This window comes from Pavona decussata, unplaced genomic scaffold (genome assembly GCF_977016875.1).
Source record: "Pavona decussata unplaced genomic scaffold, jaPavDecu1.1 SCAFFOLD_217, whole genome shotgun sequence".
Lineage (NCBI taxonomy): Eukaryota > Metazoa > Cnidaria > Anthozoa > Scleractinia > Agariciidae > Pavona > Pavona decussata.
Window position 1 is genome coordinate 1767501 of NW_028145622.1, and position 19220 is coordinate 1786720.

The 19220-nt window shown below is 38.2% G+C and overlaps 2 protein-coding genes across 44 annotated transcripts in view; one reads left to right on the forward strand and one right to left on the reverse strand.

The window, feature by feature from the left end:
• Positions 1-19220, forward strand: part of LOC146459758 (cubilin-like) — a 407624-nt gene that overhangs the window by 143306 nt on the left and 245098 nt on the right. The window lies entirely within an intron of this gene.
• Positions 1-19220, reverse strand: part of LOC146459763 (oxidation resistance protein 1-like) — a 354795-nt gene that overhangs the window by 35946 nt on the left and 299629 nt on the right. The gene's annotated exons all lie outside the window — the stretch shown is intronic.

Below are 19220 nucleotides of genomic sequence, written 5' to 3' on the forward strand. Positions count from 1 at the left end.
TCTCTGTGACAATGCCCTTTAAGGGAAACCCCCACTCTTTAAATGTATTAACGTTAAATCGTGGTAAAAACAATCTTCTTTGAAATTTCGTTGGAAAACATGGAAATGATATTTCAGTGTGGGACAAAACATGATTTGATTATCGCCTATTTTTGGTTTAGATTTCTCGTGCGCCGCCATCTTGGATTTCATGACAATACGGTTTGCTCAAAAGAACTTCTGATGAACAAAAATATAGCGGCAACCGTTATAGCCATAAAATTCAAAATGGCTGCGCCCAGGAAATTTAAAAGCGAAATTAGTCGATAATCATATCTAATTTTTAACACACCTGAATGTCATTTCTACGTTTTAGACTAAAATTTCAAATTTAGACACTATTTTCGTTTGGTCAATATGTTTAAACTATAAGGGCTATTGTTTTAATTAGGAATTCGTTTTTTTGCAGTAAAAGGCAAAATTCCCCCGCGCTGATTGGCGCTCGTAGCTATTGTCTATAAAAGTTCAGATAATAAAAATGACATCAGATGTAGAGCGCGCGCTTTCTCAACGAAAAAGAAAGCCAGTTGCGCTTGTAATTTTCTCATTTTATTGTAAAAAATATATCGAGGGCAGTTTTCTATGGTCTAAACTCTAATAGACCATAAAATTACGCCATAAAATGTTCACATCTTGACAGTTCCACTTGAGTTTTTGAGCATGTTATGACGTAATTTATAAGCTATAAGAGTAAGACTATAGAAAACTGCCTTCGATCTGTTAAGGAGTCCGGAAGGATTCTTATACTCGACAGTCTTTTTACAACTGTATGTTTGCTCCAATTTCAAAAAAGATTAAGATGGTTACTATAGATAGGGTGGCAGGTTCCTAATAGTAAAAGAAAGAACAAACGCTACCAAACGTTTTAACTTGTACTAAAGCTTTAATATCTGTCCACAATTTGGTGTGACATTTAGTTGTTCACCTGACATAATGGTTCCGTGGTACTGAACAAGATGCTACTCGCAGTCATAAAATTACAACATGTTGCACTTTTCGTCAAATTGCTTACAGGTCTGCTGCTTTTCAGGCCATTTGTGTAATTCTACTTGACGTGTGTATTCATTAATGTTGAAAAGGAATTGCACTGCGCATTACAACCTCGAAAACTACGCTGTTCGAATTCGAAATCAACGGAATCCACTCTTGAAAATAAGAATTAATTCGAAGTCGAACCATTGCGCTTGAAACCGAAGCAAACTAGAAAACGAAACAGCTAAAGCTTGAAAAACATCACTAATAAAAAAAAGTCGTTAAAGGAAGCTCCGAGGCACTGAAAATTAAAACAACTTAACTCTGAAAAATGAGGCACAGGGGAACTCGAAAAGGAATCATCGCCTATTTTAAAAAATCAAAGAAAAGAGCATGAGATAAAATTAAACAATCAAACTTGAGAACGAAGGCAGCCAATGGCTATCAGACAAGGATCGAAATGACAGCGTCGACTAACACCAAATCTTCTCAAGTAAATTATATTAAGGCATAGATCTGCAGTTATTTTTCATCCAAAAAGTCAGGGGTAGTCTATCTTGAAAGGATTTCATCCTAATATCGTATTTAAGATACTGGCAGACCTTTGCAAAATCTTGTCATTTTGGAATGTTCGACGTAAGCAATTATGGTCACGTGATACGGTGCGGCCAGACAAAAATGGGAACAGTTTATTCTGATAGTAATTTACCTTCAATAATACCTGACAGGTAAGACGGTCAAAAACAAACGTTCTGTAGTTGTGAAATTATTTTAAAAATTGTAAAAAATTTTCCTTAGTTCACAAAATAAATGATATTTTGTACTAGTAACCAGTCTCATAAAATCGTTGATTTTTCGTACCTTAAATTTTACGTTATTTGAAAGTATTATGTAAGTAATATTCTAAACTGTATAAAGCTTGTGGAAGGCAAAAGTGAGCCTCAAGGAAGTAATAGAAAGTGTTCCCATTTTGATTTTAATTTTCAAAATAACCCTGAAAGGTCACGTGGCAACAAACGACCTCCATAATACTTTCATTTTCTATAATTTATTGCTATCAAGTAAATACTATAGTTAACGTTGCGTAAATACTTCCAAAGTTAGTCCACCCGACCCAATTTTTTTAAAGAAAATTAAAGGAATTTAGGCCTAGGCGTCATTATACATTGTACATTTAATCTGATTTGATATTCAAAAACCCGAATTAGCATTGAACGTTTCATTTTCGAGTCTCAGCTGCTTCGTTTTCGAGATTACTGTGTTCCTTTTAATGGTTTTGTAGCTTTTGTTTGCGATCATCAGCTTGTACTGACAAAACGTTGTTTTCCCGTTACTGTGTGGATTCCAGTCATTCCCGATTGAGAAGATTTGTAAAGTGCAAGAGGCATCGTGGTAAGTACAAATATTTTCAAAGTTTATTTTATATAACACCTTAGCGTTGGTCTTTGCGTACGTAAAGAGCAAATAAAAGAGGTTTATTTTTTGTTGACTGACTGGCAAGCCAATTTTACCCGCGCTCCGAAATCAAGATCTGAAGAGAAGATTTGGAATACGAGAAGTCCTTCTGTAGCGAATGACGGTAGAATCCACCGACTTTAAGGGATAGAAAGAGGACATAATATGTTCGATAACCTATATTTTATTTTCATTCGTTAATAAAAAGAAGACATTCTAGCCGAGATTCAGACTAAAATTCAAAAATTCTAAGATATCTGAATTTGCAATTGATCATGCCCCTGCACGCAATCTTGGATCTTTTTCTTTAAAACTATTAGTTACCCCTTGCTCTAATTTGAAGAGTTATGGAGACAGAGTGTTCTCTGTCTGTGCTCTTAAATTATGGAACTTGTTACCCATTGAAATAAAGAACTGTATTTCAGTTGATATCTTTAAAAATAGTTAAAAACGTTGCTTTTCAAACAAACATTTAGTTAATATATAGTTAATTTTCACATATTTCGACAATTTTTCCAAAATGGTTTTAACACCCTGTTTTGTAATGATTTTATTTATTTATTTATTTTATTTTTTTACCTTTGCAAAGCGCCTTACAATTTTTGGAATTGGCGCTATGTGAATTGTCCTTGTTTTTTATTTAACGATTTGACTGTTGAAATTTGAGAAAAATACCGCAAATTGATGCTCGAACGTGCATTTCCCGTGCTTTGTGACGTCCAATTCCAACCAAACTGGCTAAATTATTGTTGGGGCTACTTACTTTTCCTTTATATTGGAGTTCTTGTTCAGGCATGCGCAGAGAGCAGGAATCCTTCCGTCCGCAATCACCTTTCTAATTTGTTTCATTTTGTTTCCCTTTTTCTCTTTTTTTCTTCTTTTTAATTTGTCTTTTGGGTTTGTGGATATGTTTACCATATAGAAATATTTTTAGCGGCTAAACATCAGGAAAATTGCGTGAAATCCGTCAAAAAGCCAGGAATTTCAAGGGAAAAAAATAGTGCGTCTACTCTATTTTTGTTCTAGCTTTGGGTATTTCGTTTTCAAGTTACGCATCACCACTGATTTTTGTCTTGTTTCTTTTTGTAGTCGTTTTTTTCTCTAAATATTTTCAAGGTGACAGCTTTATATAATAAAGGATAAACACATAGGATCAGTTATTAAAAGACATTTCAGACGGTGTTTAACAAAACAACGTTCTAAGCCGTTTTCAATTTTGTCAATAGTCATATCTAAGCATTGTCTACTGTTGACGGTAACAAGAAGGCTTGCATCCCAGACTAGAAAACTATTTGTTTACTTAAAATAAACCACTTATAAACTGATTTGGAGGCCTACTGATTGTCTTAAGCCGCGGCCCGGCTAAGTTTGACTCTATTTAAATAACTGGCCCATAAAGTCCTTCTGGTGTTTTCTATCCCTAGCTGTAATCAATTTTCGACACACAGTTAATCTGGTGCTCATTCGATTACTTATTATATACGATATCGACTAATTTCCGAGACTAGGGTGCTTTGTTTTCGAGTTTTCAATGCTTCGTTTTCGAACATGTGGGAGGTGCGTCGTTTTTCCAATTTTAAGTGCATTATTTTCTAGGTTTGGGTATTCCTTTTTCGACTTTAAAAAGCTTTGTGTTTCGAGTTTTCCATGCTTGGTACCTCCAGTAAAAGACCTCTTTTTCGCCACAATTGTATGTATTCTTTAAAGGAAAGGGTTCACGGTTCTGCGCATGTCCATGAATCAAAATACTTTTTCGCCTTTTCTCGCTATGACCCAAGCCTGTTTAATTTAATTCGTTGTTTATGAACCATTTGGAAGGGAATAGGTCACTCGGGTGGTAATTTTTTTTAATATGACTGCGTTATTTCGCGTGCAAATAACTGTAAACACATCAACCGTGGAATAAATCCTGCGGGTTAACACTTAATTCAATGTCTTTTGGGTTTGTGGAATTCATGGACGTTTGAGCTAAATGGATATGTTTACCATATAGAAGTATTTTTAGCGGCTAAACATCCGGGAAACTGAGTAGAATCCTTAAAAAAAGCAGGGAATTTCAAGGAAAAAAAAACTAGTGCTTCTATTCTATTTTTGTTTTAGCTTTGAGTATTTCAAGTTACGCATCACCACTGATTTATGTCTTATTCCTTATTCTAGTCATTTTTTTCTCTAAATATTTTCAAGGTGGCGGATCAGTAATTAAAGACAGTTCAGACGGTGTTTAACAAAACCACGTTCTAAGCCTTTTTCAATTTTGCCAACACTTATATCAAAACAATGTCTGCTGTTGACGGTAACAAGAAGGCTTGCATCCCAGACTAGAAGACTATTTATCTATACTTAAAATAAAAGACTTATAAGCAGATTTGAAGGCCCACTTGTCTTGAGCCGCGGCTTAAGTTAGACTCTGTTTAAACAACTGGCCCATAAAGTCCTTCTAGTGTTTTTTAGCCCTACCTGTATTCAATTTTCGACACACAGTTAATCTGGTGCTCATTATTACTTATTATATAGGATGTTGACTAGTTTGCAAGACTAGGATGCTTTGTTTTAGAGTTTTCAATGCTTCGTTTTCGAACCTGTTGCAGGTACGTCGTTTTTCCAATTTCATGTGCATTATTTTCCAGCTTTGGGTATTCCTTTTTCGGCTTTAAAAAGCTTTGTGTTACGAGTTTTCAATGCTTGGTGCCTCCAGTAAAATACCTCTTTTTCGCCACCATTGTGTGTATTCTTTAAGCCGGGCCTCGTGGTAAGTTTCGATATTTTAAGACTTCGTTGTCTTGTATGCCCTTTATATACACCAACTGAGCGTAGAACTGTGATTAAAAAGCAACACAGGTGCATCAGAATGTTTCACTTGTTTTCGCTGCAGAGGACTGTTTAGTATGTATAGTTTCTCCTCATGAACTGTGTTCATGTATATTACTGCGTGACAAACGGAACAAGTCATGCAATATTACATTACAACTCACCCTCCCTGGGGGAAACGTGAAACGTCCTCGGGGATTCTTGTCTGTCTTGGCTGGGTATTTGGCAAATTCCTAAAGAAAGTCCAGCTCTCTCAAGATGAGAGGGCTGTAATTGCGGTACCATCATGGGCGCTGCAAAGACCATAACGCCATAAAGGAGCGCTGACACAAATAAGATCACACAGAGAACGAGGTGCCACATTATACAAAATCTTTAAATATTTTAAAAAGTAATTAAAATAGTCTTAAAAGTCAAGGCACTGCCTCAAAGGCAGAAAGAGAGGAAGGTTTATCAGTCGACCCGGGTTTCATGGGGGATTAGAGGATTGTTAAAAACAAAAGTAGTTTTAAACTAGGGCATGTGTTTTTTAATTGGGCTCGAAGCACCATCACCCCTTTCCCGGATCCGCGACAGACGTTTTGAATTCTGGGTAATATCATTTGGTGACATCATTCGTCAGAGATCTCAACTTTTATAAAGCATATTGGGTCACGTGACGCATTTCGACCAATTGTACTCATACGATAATAATAAGAAACCACCGCTACTCGAGCTGCACTGAGAACAATGCAAAACTAAAAAGAGGATGCAGACTAATACAGGCTTTAAGTCTACTGACTTATACTCTGGTATGCCTTTTACGCGCTCCAAAACTGAAGTCCTTAATGGTCGCTTTTAGAAATTAGGGTGACCGCTCAACTTTCGTTTGCCAGTATGTAAAAAAACAACAACAACAACAACCCCAGACTACCTGTGCTTTTGTTTTCTTTTTCTGGTGTTTAGTGTAGACCTCCATGGACAACACAGACGAATATATGAGGACCGTCGCTATTAGTTCATTGGTTGCCGTTTACCTTCTCAACACAAGTCGAGTTTTACAAGCTATTAAGTTGAGCAAGGAAGGTTTGATTCTCCTAAACAACTCATCCCGGGAAAAATTAGTCCATATATACATAAGCATATACGCTGTAATGAGTGAGGCATATCGCCTTCTTAACGATCACACAAATGAGAAAGAATGTATTACAAAACTTCTGGATATTCTTGGCCGCCTCGGCTTAAGAACCGAAGAAGGCAAGGTAACCTATCGCCTAGCAAAATTATATGAACTTCAAAGTAAATATAAAGAAGCAAAAGAGCTTTATAAGAAGTCACTGAGCATGGCAATAGAAACAGGCGACATAAACAATGAAGCCGCGTGTTATAGAGGCCTTGGATTTGTCCATTCTTCCCTTTTCGAGCATGGAAGGGCTGAAGAATATCTAAGGAAAGCAATTTCGATAAAAAAAGAAATTGACGACAAAAGAGGAGAAGCCGGGTGTTATGGAAACATGGGAGTTATGTATTTAAGGGTCGGCGAATTTAAAAAAGGTCAAGAATATGTAAGGAAAACACTTGAGATAGCGAAAGAAATTGGCGACAAAAGAGTAGAAGTCGCATGTTATGCGACCCTGGGAGCTGTGCATTGTCAACTCGGTGAACATGAAAAGGCTGAAGAATATCAAATTAGGAAAGCAGTTGAGGTTGGTAAAGAAATTGGTGACAAAAAAGCGGAGGCCATGTATTCTCACTACCTGGGATTGTATTATGAATCTCTCGGTGAGTATGGAAAAGCTAAAGAACATCAAAGGGAAGTACTTGCACTAAATAAAGCAATAAATGACAAACACGGAGAAGCCGCGTGTTATAAACACCTGGGATCTTTGTGTTGTAGGCTTGGTAAACATTCTGAAGCTAAAGAGTATCACGAGAAAGCACTTGCCATGAGCAGAAAGATCGGTAACGTAGGTGAACAGGCCCGGCTACAGGCTAAGTGTCACTTTGAGCTTGCCGCCAACGCCATTTTAGAAGGAAACGTAGACCGCTTAGATCATGAGTTCCTTTGGAATCTCCTTGCAGGCATTGAAAATTTGGAGAAAATGCAAAGCTTTCTTGGACAAAATGACCAATTCAAGGTATCCATTTCAGACCGGCACAGCTCATATTATCGTCTTCTCGTTGGAGTGTTTTCCCTTAGTCAACAAACGAAAGAGGCTCTTTGTGTTGTAGAGCGTGAACGAGCCAGAGCTCTGGCAGACTTAATCTCGGGTCTACAATCTGCTCAAAAACAAACATCAGCCGATCCACCGTCGTGGGCTGATATTGAAAGGATCTCGAAGAAACAAAGTAACTGTAGTTGTCTATACATTTCATATTTTAATCAAGATATGCTCTTGTGGGTCCTTGAAGGGAACAAACCAATACATTTTCGTAAAATTAACGTCAACGAATGTTTTGTCTCCAATGCAATGGAAAGAGATGTTGATCACGTTTTCAGTGAAGAAAGCTTTAGAAGATTTAAAGTTCTCCCGAAAGAGCACTGCGAAGACCGATCACTGTCGTCTCTGACAGAAAGCGACTCAACACTTGAATCAGCTAAGGAAGGAAGGTTGGCAGTTTACCGCCCAGTAGAGGAAGAAGAAGAGGAAAACCTACAACCCCTTCCCACCCTAGCCGAGCGTTACAGAATGATCATCGCTCCTGTGGCCGACGTTCTTGAACAACCTGAACTCATCATTGTTCCTGATCCCGCCTTGTACAAAGTCCCATTTGCAGCTTTAACGGATGAAAGTGGAAGTTACTTATCGGAGGATTACAGGATCCGAATTGCTCCTTCTCTAACGACTCTTGGGCTCATTCAGGACAGCCCAGCAGATTATCACAGTCAGACTGGAGCACTGATAGTGGGCGAGCCAGACGTAAGGGACGTGTCCTACAAAGGCAGGCTTGGGGTCCTTTGTCGTTTGCCCGCTGCAAAAGAGGAAGCGGAGATGATAGCAAAACTGATCGGAGTTAAGCCTTTGTTAGGGAAGCAAGCGACCAAGGAAGCGGTTCTTCAGAGCATACCCTCTGTAAGTCTGATTCATTTTGCTGCTCATGGTGATGCCGAAAGAGGAGAGATTGCTCTTGCTCCTCAATACCCCATTAACGGAATTCCAACCGAGAAAGACTACCTTTTGACAATGAATGACATATCACAAGTTCAACTGCGTGCAAAACTTGTAGTACTCAGCTGTTGTCACAGCGCACAAGGACAGGTTAGAGCTGAGGGAGTTGTTGGAATCGCTCGAGCTTTCTTAGGATCTGGTGCACGCTCAGTGTTAGCGGCCCTGTGGCCCCTACCAGACGAAGCAACAAAAACATTAATGAGTCGTTTCTATGAGCACCTTGTTCGTGGGGAGAGCGCCAGTGAATCTCTTCACCAGGCCATGAAGTGGATGAGAAATAACGGCTATTCTTATGTGAGGGACTGGGCGCCTTTCATGCTGATTGGAGATAACGTGACGTTTGATTTTCAAAAGTAAAGGTTGGTTTAAACATTGAATTATATTTTTACGGGCGCTGAATGCATTATTTAATTAGAAAACTTTCCCATTCTGTCGGAAATTCTTACTGTTCTGTGACAATAGACCTATAGGGTACATTGTTATAAGACAATTCTTTTAAAATACCGCAATCAGTTCCTTTCATTCTAGACCTGCTTTTGAAAAAAACATATATAGAATAACATACTGATTCAGTTTATTCCAACAACGAAATAGTAAACAAAGAACGCGATTAGTGGATATTCCTAATTCTCCTTTTCCAGATTTACTGGCAAGACCATTTGTGAATGTGAATATGTGAAACATATATTTCGAACTGTGGATGAAAGATGAAAATAGAAGAAAGATCCTCCAAGTTAGTACGCAACTTAAGCAGTTGCGAAAAGAAAGCCTGAAAAAATTTCAGGCTTTCTTTTCGCAACTGCTTAAGTTAGGTACTAACTGCGACGATCTTTCTTCTATTTTCAAGACCATTTGTGCTGAATAATACGTATGGGAGACCGAGGAAATAAACTTCAAACATTCCAGTCCAGTTGCTGTCTTTGCTCCTCACTTCTTGATCATTTCTCATCCTTCATAGGCCGTCAGCCTTGATGTGAACCGAAAAGAATCACTATTGTTTTGTCAAAACTGAAAGTCGACTTAAAGGCTAGCTCAATACGTTAGTGCAGTTGTTGTTAGACCAACTTTCCCTTAAGAAAACTACCTGATCCCTTAAATCCTGTTAAATTATTATGCCTTCCCATTTTGTTAGTTATGCACGAGGGTGTAAGTTATAAGTTCAAAAAAGCAGATTAGAACACTGAACCTAAAATTCGTTTTTTGTTTGTCAGTTGCAGGTGCCTCACCTTGTCCGAGGAATGCCTAACAAATTGCAAGTTGGAAAGCGGACGTCAGTACATTTAACAGTATATTAAAGTGGATTTTGAACACTCGATCACTTGGACTGAAGGCATTAACTCAGTTATTGCTTTTAAAATCATTAAAGTTAGCGTGCTTTTCGTTGTATGTTTGGAAAGTGACCTGCATCAAAAGCTAGTCAACAAGCAGCTTTAACTTGGCCAGTACAAAATTGATAACTGTCTCTTTAGATTCAAAAAGACTCTTTTATTATCACAAGATGAGTTTATGCAAATCCTAAACCAAAGGACTGAGATACCGTAGAGAAATTATCCTGGGCGGCAGACCCTCTATAAAATATCAACAGGGGTAATCGTTCTACCCTTTAAAGAATCAAGAATGGGGTGTTAATTTGGTACCGCTAGCAATAGGAGTTCTCAAAATTCGCACAGTGGAAGTTATTGTTCTTACATCTTACAAGGTATATATATTAAAGGAAGAGGCAGTGCATTTTCAAACTTGCACAAGTGAATGTGTTTGTTAATCGTCAATCGTGCGAAAACAGTTCGTCGTGAATTGAATTCTACTTTTACTTTAAATTTTGATCACCATTGAGATTGTAATTATCGAATTTTACAGTTATCATTTAACAAAGAGGACAAATTAGTGTACATTTTCAGTGTAGTCGACGGGGTTATTCTTTTAGCCTCGTTTTATCGAATACAAGAAGCATAAAAGTATCTTGTTCATATAAAAAGTCAGGTTTGATTTAAGCTTTGGTTTTTGTTGCTCTTTCGGAATTGTTGCATTTGTTTGATATATTCGGTTCGTCGTTAGTAGATTTGAAGAGTCTGTCAAGAATTCTTTTCTAAGATTTTGTTTTTGTAAATATCGAATATCGCAGGTCTTATTTTATGAAGGACACAAATTAGTGAGATTTTAGATGGTTTAATTTTCGGTAAACGTTTTAACATTGAAAGAAAGGATGTCTTGCTCCATTATCAGAAACAAGGAGCACAAAAGCATTTTGTATATAAGTCAAGTTGCTAAATAAAATGCCATCAAGTAACAGAGATACCCCATGAACGTTCTTTTTGTGCTGTTAGAGCTCCGTCTTTAAATAAAGGCCTCTTTAGTTCTACATAAACGCTTCTTAAAAAGAAGGGACAGCCCGAAAAGGTTACATGAAGCAAGTATTGGCTGTTTACATGATGCGTAAGGAAAACAAACTTTTCCACAACAAAACCAAACAATACCTTATACAAACTGATGTAAAACCAAGACGATTTTCCATTCTACCTAAAGTACATGAACCCGTTAATCCAGTACGCCCTATTGTTCATTTTATAGCCATCCCACTGAACACAGAATGATCTTATTTCGTTTGCTATCACGTTCATCCTTTAGTTCATGAAATCGCTAATTACCCCCTCACTTATTATTAGTTACACTTAATGTTCCGTCATTATACAACAATATTCCACTAGAGCGGTTTTTAATTGAGCGTCGAAAAACCAAAACCAAAGTAATTACTCTGGCCAATCAGAACAGACGTAAACAGTGCAATGAACCAATGAGAACTCGAAACAAATACAGGTCACTGGTGCTAAGCGCGGGAAAACGCATACGACAAAGGTGTGATTGGTTTGGGTTTTGTTTTTCATTGGTTGAGAACTTGAGTGGCGCGAATTTTGTTAACCAATCACAGAGCGTATAAACGCAAAACCAAAGTAAACGCGCAGTCACTTTCGACACTCAACTGAAAATCGGTCTATAGAGACGGTACTAATGCTTGTAACCATTTTCTGTGTACTTTCTCTCACAACACCATTCCCACTGGCGCACGTTGTGACCCCATTCGCATGATTCTCACCATGAATAATTTCTTTTGATGATAACCAACTACATTCAAATCTGTTCACACTGCGCTCGATCGGGGCAGTGCGGAAACCAGTTTGGTAAAAAGTGCTCTACTCACGGAACTGTCCTCCAATAGATTATAAGTAAGAACCAATCGAAATGCGTGTAGAATTCAGCTTATTATATAAACACTTCTAGCCCATAAAATGACGTCAAAAAATGTTCAAAACTCAAGTGGAACCGCGAGCCGCAGGCAATTTGTTTCACTGGCAAGTTTTGGACATATTATGGCGTCATGCTATGGTCTATAAGAATATAGACCATAGAAAAGTGTCGTCTATTTCTTTTTTACAATAACAAGGGAAAAAGTACGAGCGGAATTGGCTCTATTTTCAGCGCGAGCGTTACATCGGACGTCATTTTTATCGTGTGTACTCTTATAGACAAAAGCTATGAGCCAATCAGCTCACGGGAATTTGGACAGTTATTGAAAAAATGACTTTATGTATGCAGCGCTAATTAGGGACACTATAAGTTCTTAGTTGGTTAATAAATACACAAATTGAACATAACATTTGTCAAGAATCCCAAATGGTAGGAGGCAAACCAGTCGGCGATTTACAAAGAGTGATCTTGAATTTGAAAACAGGGCTACTGTGAAACAAATGTTTGTGGTGAGAGAAGGACTTGAACCCGGGGCCTCCGGGTCACAAGTTCGGCGCCCTCACCACTAGGCCGCGCCTCTTTCTTTCGTGAAAAAAGTCGGGCACTTGAGTGCAGGCGAACTGAAAGTGGCTGCACATACGCGCTTGTGCTTGTGTGGGGAATCAGATGAACGTCCATGCCTCCAGTCCACTGCACAGGAAGTCCTCTTGTGCGGACAGCTGTTCATTGCTGTAGGATGAACTGGGATGACTGCTGCCGTGGTACAGATCTCCATCTAACCAAAGACCGAAGTTTCCACTAGAAATACAGGACAAGAAAACAAGTCAGACGCCTTCAAAGTTGAGATGTATCACAAATGTTGTTTGCAACAATAGCCTGTCGTTGTGCCAACAAAAGACTCCTTTACAGAAATATTTGAGATACACATTTTTAAAAACTTAAGAGGGCCCCAAATATCAAACATGCGCTAGGCTGTACATCCAGGGTTCATACATAGAGGATACTGTATGTCACGGCGGCGGGATGGCATGAATTTTATTTTCGAGTGGTAAAAAACAATGTTCCGAACGAGCGTAGCAAGTACAATATTGTTTTAAACACTCGAAAATAAATTCATATCTTCGTGCCGCCGTACAATATCGTCTATTTATTATATGGCCGTGTCTCAAAAGGACTGGAAACGATCAAATTCAAGAACCTGATTGGCTAAAATTGATATTGACGGCGGTCTAGATCTTCCCATCTAGACCGGCATCTAGACCGATTTAATGTAACATTTGTCCTCAAAAAGTTACAAACAAAAGAAGAAGAAAAAATTGGCTTGTTCCTGTTAATACAGTACTAAATGGAAGAACCAGTAGCCCTGAACTTGGAAGCAGGTAAAGACAATGAGCAAACGTTGCAAATTTGAGTCCAGCCGAGAAAGCTACGAGCAAAGATGAAGTCGAAATTGAGAGGTTTTTGCAAGCGCAAAAATCCAAAAACTCTCAATACAAGACTAAGAGCGACTTAAACGCAAGAAAGAAATTTTGTGAGTCAATGAAAGAGTCTAGAGCAATTGAAAACATACCTGCCAACGAGCTCGACCTTCCTTTGTCTGAATTTTTTATCTCCGCTCGTAAACAAGATGGCACCGAGTACGAACTGTGTACATCAAGCGGCTTCTAGCGAAGTTTTCAACGCCACTTGCGCGAAAAAGGAAGTCTGATCAACAAAAACAAAAACAAATGAAGATGCCCAGTTGAATTTTACAAAGTGTTTCGAAGCCATCGTTCCGAAGCCATGTTAGATCCAGATGCTCCTTTTTATCTCGCCGTAAATCACCGACGAAAACCAAGTGACGAAGTAGGGTATCTGGATAGGCCCCTCGGAAAGAATGAAATTGGCAAGTTCCTCAAAAACGCCTTTGCTTCAGCCAAACTCGATGAAACAAACAAGAAGGTTTCTAATCACTCCGTTAGGAAGACCAGTGTTGGACGACTCCTCGAAGCAGACGTTCAGACAAATTTCGTTGCACAGCTAAGCGGTCATAAAAATTTGAAAAGCCTCGACAGCTAGCATTCAGCATCTCTCAAGCGACAGCGAGAAATGTCTACTGTCCTGAATCATGGACCAGATACATCCGCTCAGTTCGAAGAAAACCAAGTCAGTGCCTCCACTACAACTCAGCAAAATGTCTTCACAGTCCAACAAATCCAACCTCAAGCAATTTTTGAAGGCTGCACATTTAACATTAACGTTTTCCGTGGTGATCAGTCAAAGATCGCAAGGCTGAATGAGAACTTATCGCTGAGCGATCGCGGCACAGACAGGCATTAAAATTTGTTGCACTTTTGGTCGCATTTTAGAAAATTTTCGTTGAGCCTGTAGGAAAACAACGGTTATTTTGTCTTCATTCATTGACGAAGTTTGTACAAAGCTGTACTTTGAAGAGTTCTTTTTGTCCCGTTTGGACTGGAGACTAGTGACAGAAGTAAGCCAGCTAAATGCTTGAGCCCGCGCAGGGGAACAATACACTTTTTTCCTTTTGATTTCCTGTTTGGCCATATAATAAACATCTTATTAACCGAGCTAGGTCGGTCTGTATGGGAGAATCTTGACCTCGGTCGCTGGTACAGACCTCACTGCGTTCGGTCTGTACTGGCGACCTCGGTCAAGATTCTCCCATACAGACCTCTCGCCCGGTTAATAAGAACTAATTATACATACGCCAAATTCAAGGTCGTTTTCTCTATTTTTATCAGACCATTCATTTCTTTATCCAGACTGACGGTCATCAGTCAAATTACACTCCCAGAACATGAACAATTTTGAGATTCGACTGGATAACAAAGGTTTCATTTAGCAATTAAGCACTTGTTGCAGCTAACTTTGAAATCTCAAGACATTTTTACCATTTTTCAGACTTTTATCTTTTTTTTCATACATTTTTCCAGGTTGGAAAAACTAGTTTGCAGATCAACGTTCACACTTTTTTTCAGGAAACCAAGAAGCTGTATGATCCCTGAACATGGGTTTAGTTCCCCTCTAGTCCTTCTTTTATTAACCCTCTAACCCCCTATATCATGGCACAAATTCTCCTATCTTTTCCTCGTGACCGCGCTGACCTGGACACTAGTTTTGTCAATTTGAAAAACGTCTACCTCAACCCGAAATTAAAAGTACGCGTCGAATACATCGAGAAATCCGCTTCAATCTTCTCAGTGTTTCATTGGATTTTCAATCTTTTTACTGAAAACCTGTTTCTGAGTATGCTTTTGCTCATCCTGTGATATTATTTTATCATATTTGATTAAAAACAGTATGGATCGCGTCTCCAACGGAACATGAAAAGAAGAGGTGGGAAACGTGAAGGCACTGGGTGGAAGAAATCGCCTGGGTCGACTTAAATAACAAGAAAAATCAATCAAAAACATTGGAGAACAAATCATCATGATATATATTTGTAAAATCGCATTTTCTTAACCTGGCGAAAGGTTTGTGCGGAGGGAATCTTCGTAAACGATTCGAACTTCGCGTCATGGCTGCTTGGTTTGGAGCTCAGACGAAGACAAGCTTCGGTACACAGTCGACAACCTTTAATAGATCCTTGTTTTCTACGGGTCGAGCAAGCGTTCTTGCAATGACATGGGTTTGGTTCCTAAAATTAAGATAGTGGAGAAGCTGTAGAAACGAAATTATAAAAGCAAAATATATGATTGAAAGCAGAAATAAAGCTTACCGGTCGTTTCGCTACAAAGTAGTTACACTACACTGCAGCGGGGTATTCCCTAGTTAAGCCCAGTCGATTTGCTACGTTTTAAAATTGACATATTCTGTAATATTTGAACTCAGTTTGCTTCTCATACAAACACTGTAAAACGTAGAAACAGCTAAAATAATTTTTCACACGACCGGATATTAAATGATTCTTCGACTTCAGAGGTATTCGTCGACGTTTGGCTTTCTCTGGACAAGTCCATCAGTAAGTTATCCATGGTATCAAGGAAATGAGTGTTCTAATGTGACATTAGGTCTATAATCACTATAACAATTTCGACTGACAAATACTTCGACTCGACAAGATTTGTTTAGATTTTTCAAAGGATGCGCTTCTCAGTGCGAGACGTGCGATGAAGTGTGATATGGAAATCAGCTAAGAAATGGTATCTAATGCGCATGTGCACCAGGTGACTGTGTCCCTTTAAACTCTCCTGTGAATACTGAGCCATTTATAATTATTTCCTTCTGTCCACTAGGGGCTTCAGTACTGCTAAAAATCAAAGAAATCGTGGCCACGGTCAAAAAATCCATTTCGCTCATACTTTGTCAATTTGAAGGGCTAGGTAAGTAAGCCGAAGGATATGAGGTTAGTTTTTTGAAATATTCCTTATAACGGCAGAACACCTTAAAAATGGTCATCCTACGGCAAGCTTGGTTGTCACCACGAGGGAACTCGAAATTTTACACTTTTCAGCTTCACCGGCGCTACACACACATTTACATAGCTTTGAATCTTTCTTTAGTATATAATGATTCTTCCTCAGTCAAAACATAGTAATTATTTTCATCTCTGCTCGTTTGTGAGCGAACTAAGCTCGGATGATGTAGACACACGTTTCTCTATCACGCAAAAGTATAAAATAATCCAAATTGAGTGAGAAAAAAAGCTTACCGGTTGTAACTCAAATTTTTTGATACTTGACAAAAGACAGTTCAGTCATTGATTTTTATAGGTGTACGGTTTTAAATCTTTAGGATTTAGCAGAACTAATTTGCACGAACGCCGATCAAAGTTTGACAAATTTACGATTCAGCGCCATTGAAACCTACAACTTATTTAGTTGTTCACCTAAAATAATGGTTCCGTGGTACTGAACAAGATTTGATTCGCAAGATTCGCAAGATTTGATTCGCCTGATGTTGCACTTTTCGTCAAATTACTTACACTCCCGTGTCGGCTGCTTTTCAGGCCATTTGTGTAATTCTACTTGACGCGTGTATTCACTAACTCTCTCACATTAAGTGAAGAAAGAACCTGTATTGAACGGACACCTCTATTTAGCGGACGCGGACACCTTAAAGTTGACCTTTATGGTGCAGATTTCTATTGTTAGGAACTTGTATTAAACGGACACTGCAAAAAGGATGCATGTTTTTGCTCGATCATTTAACTTTGGCGTCAAAAGAGTTGTCACATCTTTGTAGAATTAACTCCAGCAGAGCAAGTACACCTGGATAGCAACTCGGGTGAAGAGCATGAACTAGCTAGGCGCAAAATAGCTTGCCTTAATATGTGACTATGAGGCTTTAAAATTGACAGATATGCTACTGGAGTGAGTATTCTCGCTATCATAGAAGGGACGACCTTTCACTGGCTATCGGTTAAGTTAATGACTTAGTTCAAATAATTAGGCTTTAGAACTGAAGAAGACACAAGTTAACGCTTTGTTTTGCTTTTTTCTCATAGAGTGTTCTGTTGCGGTCTACATATGCAAAATATTCTCGCCAGCCTACTACACGAACCACAGAAACGCGACATTTCATTTATTCCATTGTATTTGCGTAGAATTTTTATTCTTGTCTTAGTTGTGTGAACCCTTACATAATTCAACCAATATAGATACTGTTACGCTTTAAATCTTCTAATAAAGCAAAGGACAGTCGTATACGGTCACAAGAATGGTATTTGGTACTTTCAGGGCCTTTTAATACTGAAGAATAATAATATGACCCTTTAAAGACGAATTCTAAGGAAACCTGTTTTCAGCTGACAACCTGTATCAAGCGGACACTATAGGAAAGGTCCGGAGGGTGTCCTCTTAATACATATTTGACTGTAATAATTTAAAATAATTTCCTAAGTTCTGAAAATAAATGATATTTTGTACTAGTACTGAGTCTGTTATAAAATCGTTGATTTTTTAGCACCTTAAATTTTAAGTTATTTCAAAGTTTTGTGTAAGTAATATTCTAAATTGTATAAAGTTTGTTGAAGCCTGTTGCGGACAGTTATTTTAAACTGCTTGACATTTTTTTTACAACTTTGTTTGTTTTGCATCCGTGTTCGCATCACTTGTACTTAGCTTATAGTTTTTCGTTATTTCGTGTCCTTAAGGGACTAACTAGTACAGATACGTATATACATATATATGCAATGCAAGCGCAAGAAATTTAGTCGCTAGTTTTCTCACCTCCTTCAGTTGATGTTGTAAATTTCAGATCAAGTTGTCAACGTGTTTTCCGCTTGCTATTACCAAACATTCGGTAAGATTTATTCTGCTTGGACTTTTCTATTCGTTCCCGGTTCACGTTATTTTTTTGCTATATATTTATAAGTTTTCCTGTTTTCTTTTTCCGTAGCGAACCTCTCTCTTTCTGTTAAAAAAATGTTGAAGGAGTGTTTGGAATAAACAACTGGTAATAGCGAGGTTTCGGCGTTTAATTTTATCGTTTATCACTCACAGAGCCTCCAGGATTAGGAACGAAAAGCGTTCTCATTTTGATTTTAAATTTTAAAAATAATCCTGAAAGGTCACGTGGCAACAGACGACCTCCATAATCCTATCTTCTTCTATTAATTATTGCTATCAAGTAGATACTATAGTTAACGTTACGTAAATACTTACAAAGTTAAACCACCCCACCCAATATATTTTTTTTCAGCAAGGAATTTAGGCCTAGGCCTCATATTAAATTTGTGCATTTAATCTGATTTGATACAGCTATTGCAATTAACATTGTCGGATAAAAGTATAAAGCCATAAGACAAGACCTCAAGATTCTGTGGATTTTTTTTTATTGATAAGTTCATCTAAATCAGCTATGCCTCTTCTGTTCAGTGAAGATATACGATGGCGAGCCATTTGGATGAAAGAAATGTTAGGATATCAAATGGATGAGGTAGCAGCCTCTTTGAAGATGTCTTTAAGCTTTAACCTTTGATCCGACAACGTTAATTGAAATAACTGATTCAAAAACCCGAATTAGCAATGAACGTTTCATTTTCGAGTCCCAGCTGCTTCGTTTTCGAGATTACTGTGTTCCTTTTAAAAGTTTTGAAGCTTTTGTTTTCGATCGTCAGCTTGTACCGACAAAACGTCGTTTTCTGTTGCTGTGTGAATTCCCTTCTCGATTGTGACGATTTGTGAAGTGTGAGAGGCATCGTGGTAAGTACAAATATTTTCAAAGTTTATTTTGTTGGATGGCTATTGTATATAACACCTTAGCGTTGGTCTTTGCGTACGTAAAGAGCAAATAAAAGATGTTTATTTTTTGTTGACTGACTGGCATGCGAATTATACACGCGCTCAGAAATCAAGAACTGAAGAGAAGATCTGGAATACGAGAAATCCTTCTGTGGCGCATGACGGTAGAATCCACCGACTTAAAGAGGACATAATATGTTCGGTAACCTGTATTTTACTTTAATTCGTTAATAAAAGGAAGACATTAATTAATCTGGTGCTCATTATTACTTATTATATAGGACGTCGACTAATTTGCAAGACTAGGAAAGCATCCGGGTAGCACTAATCTGTGGAACTGCAGACCGCGGAACCTAGAGAAATGACT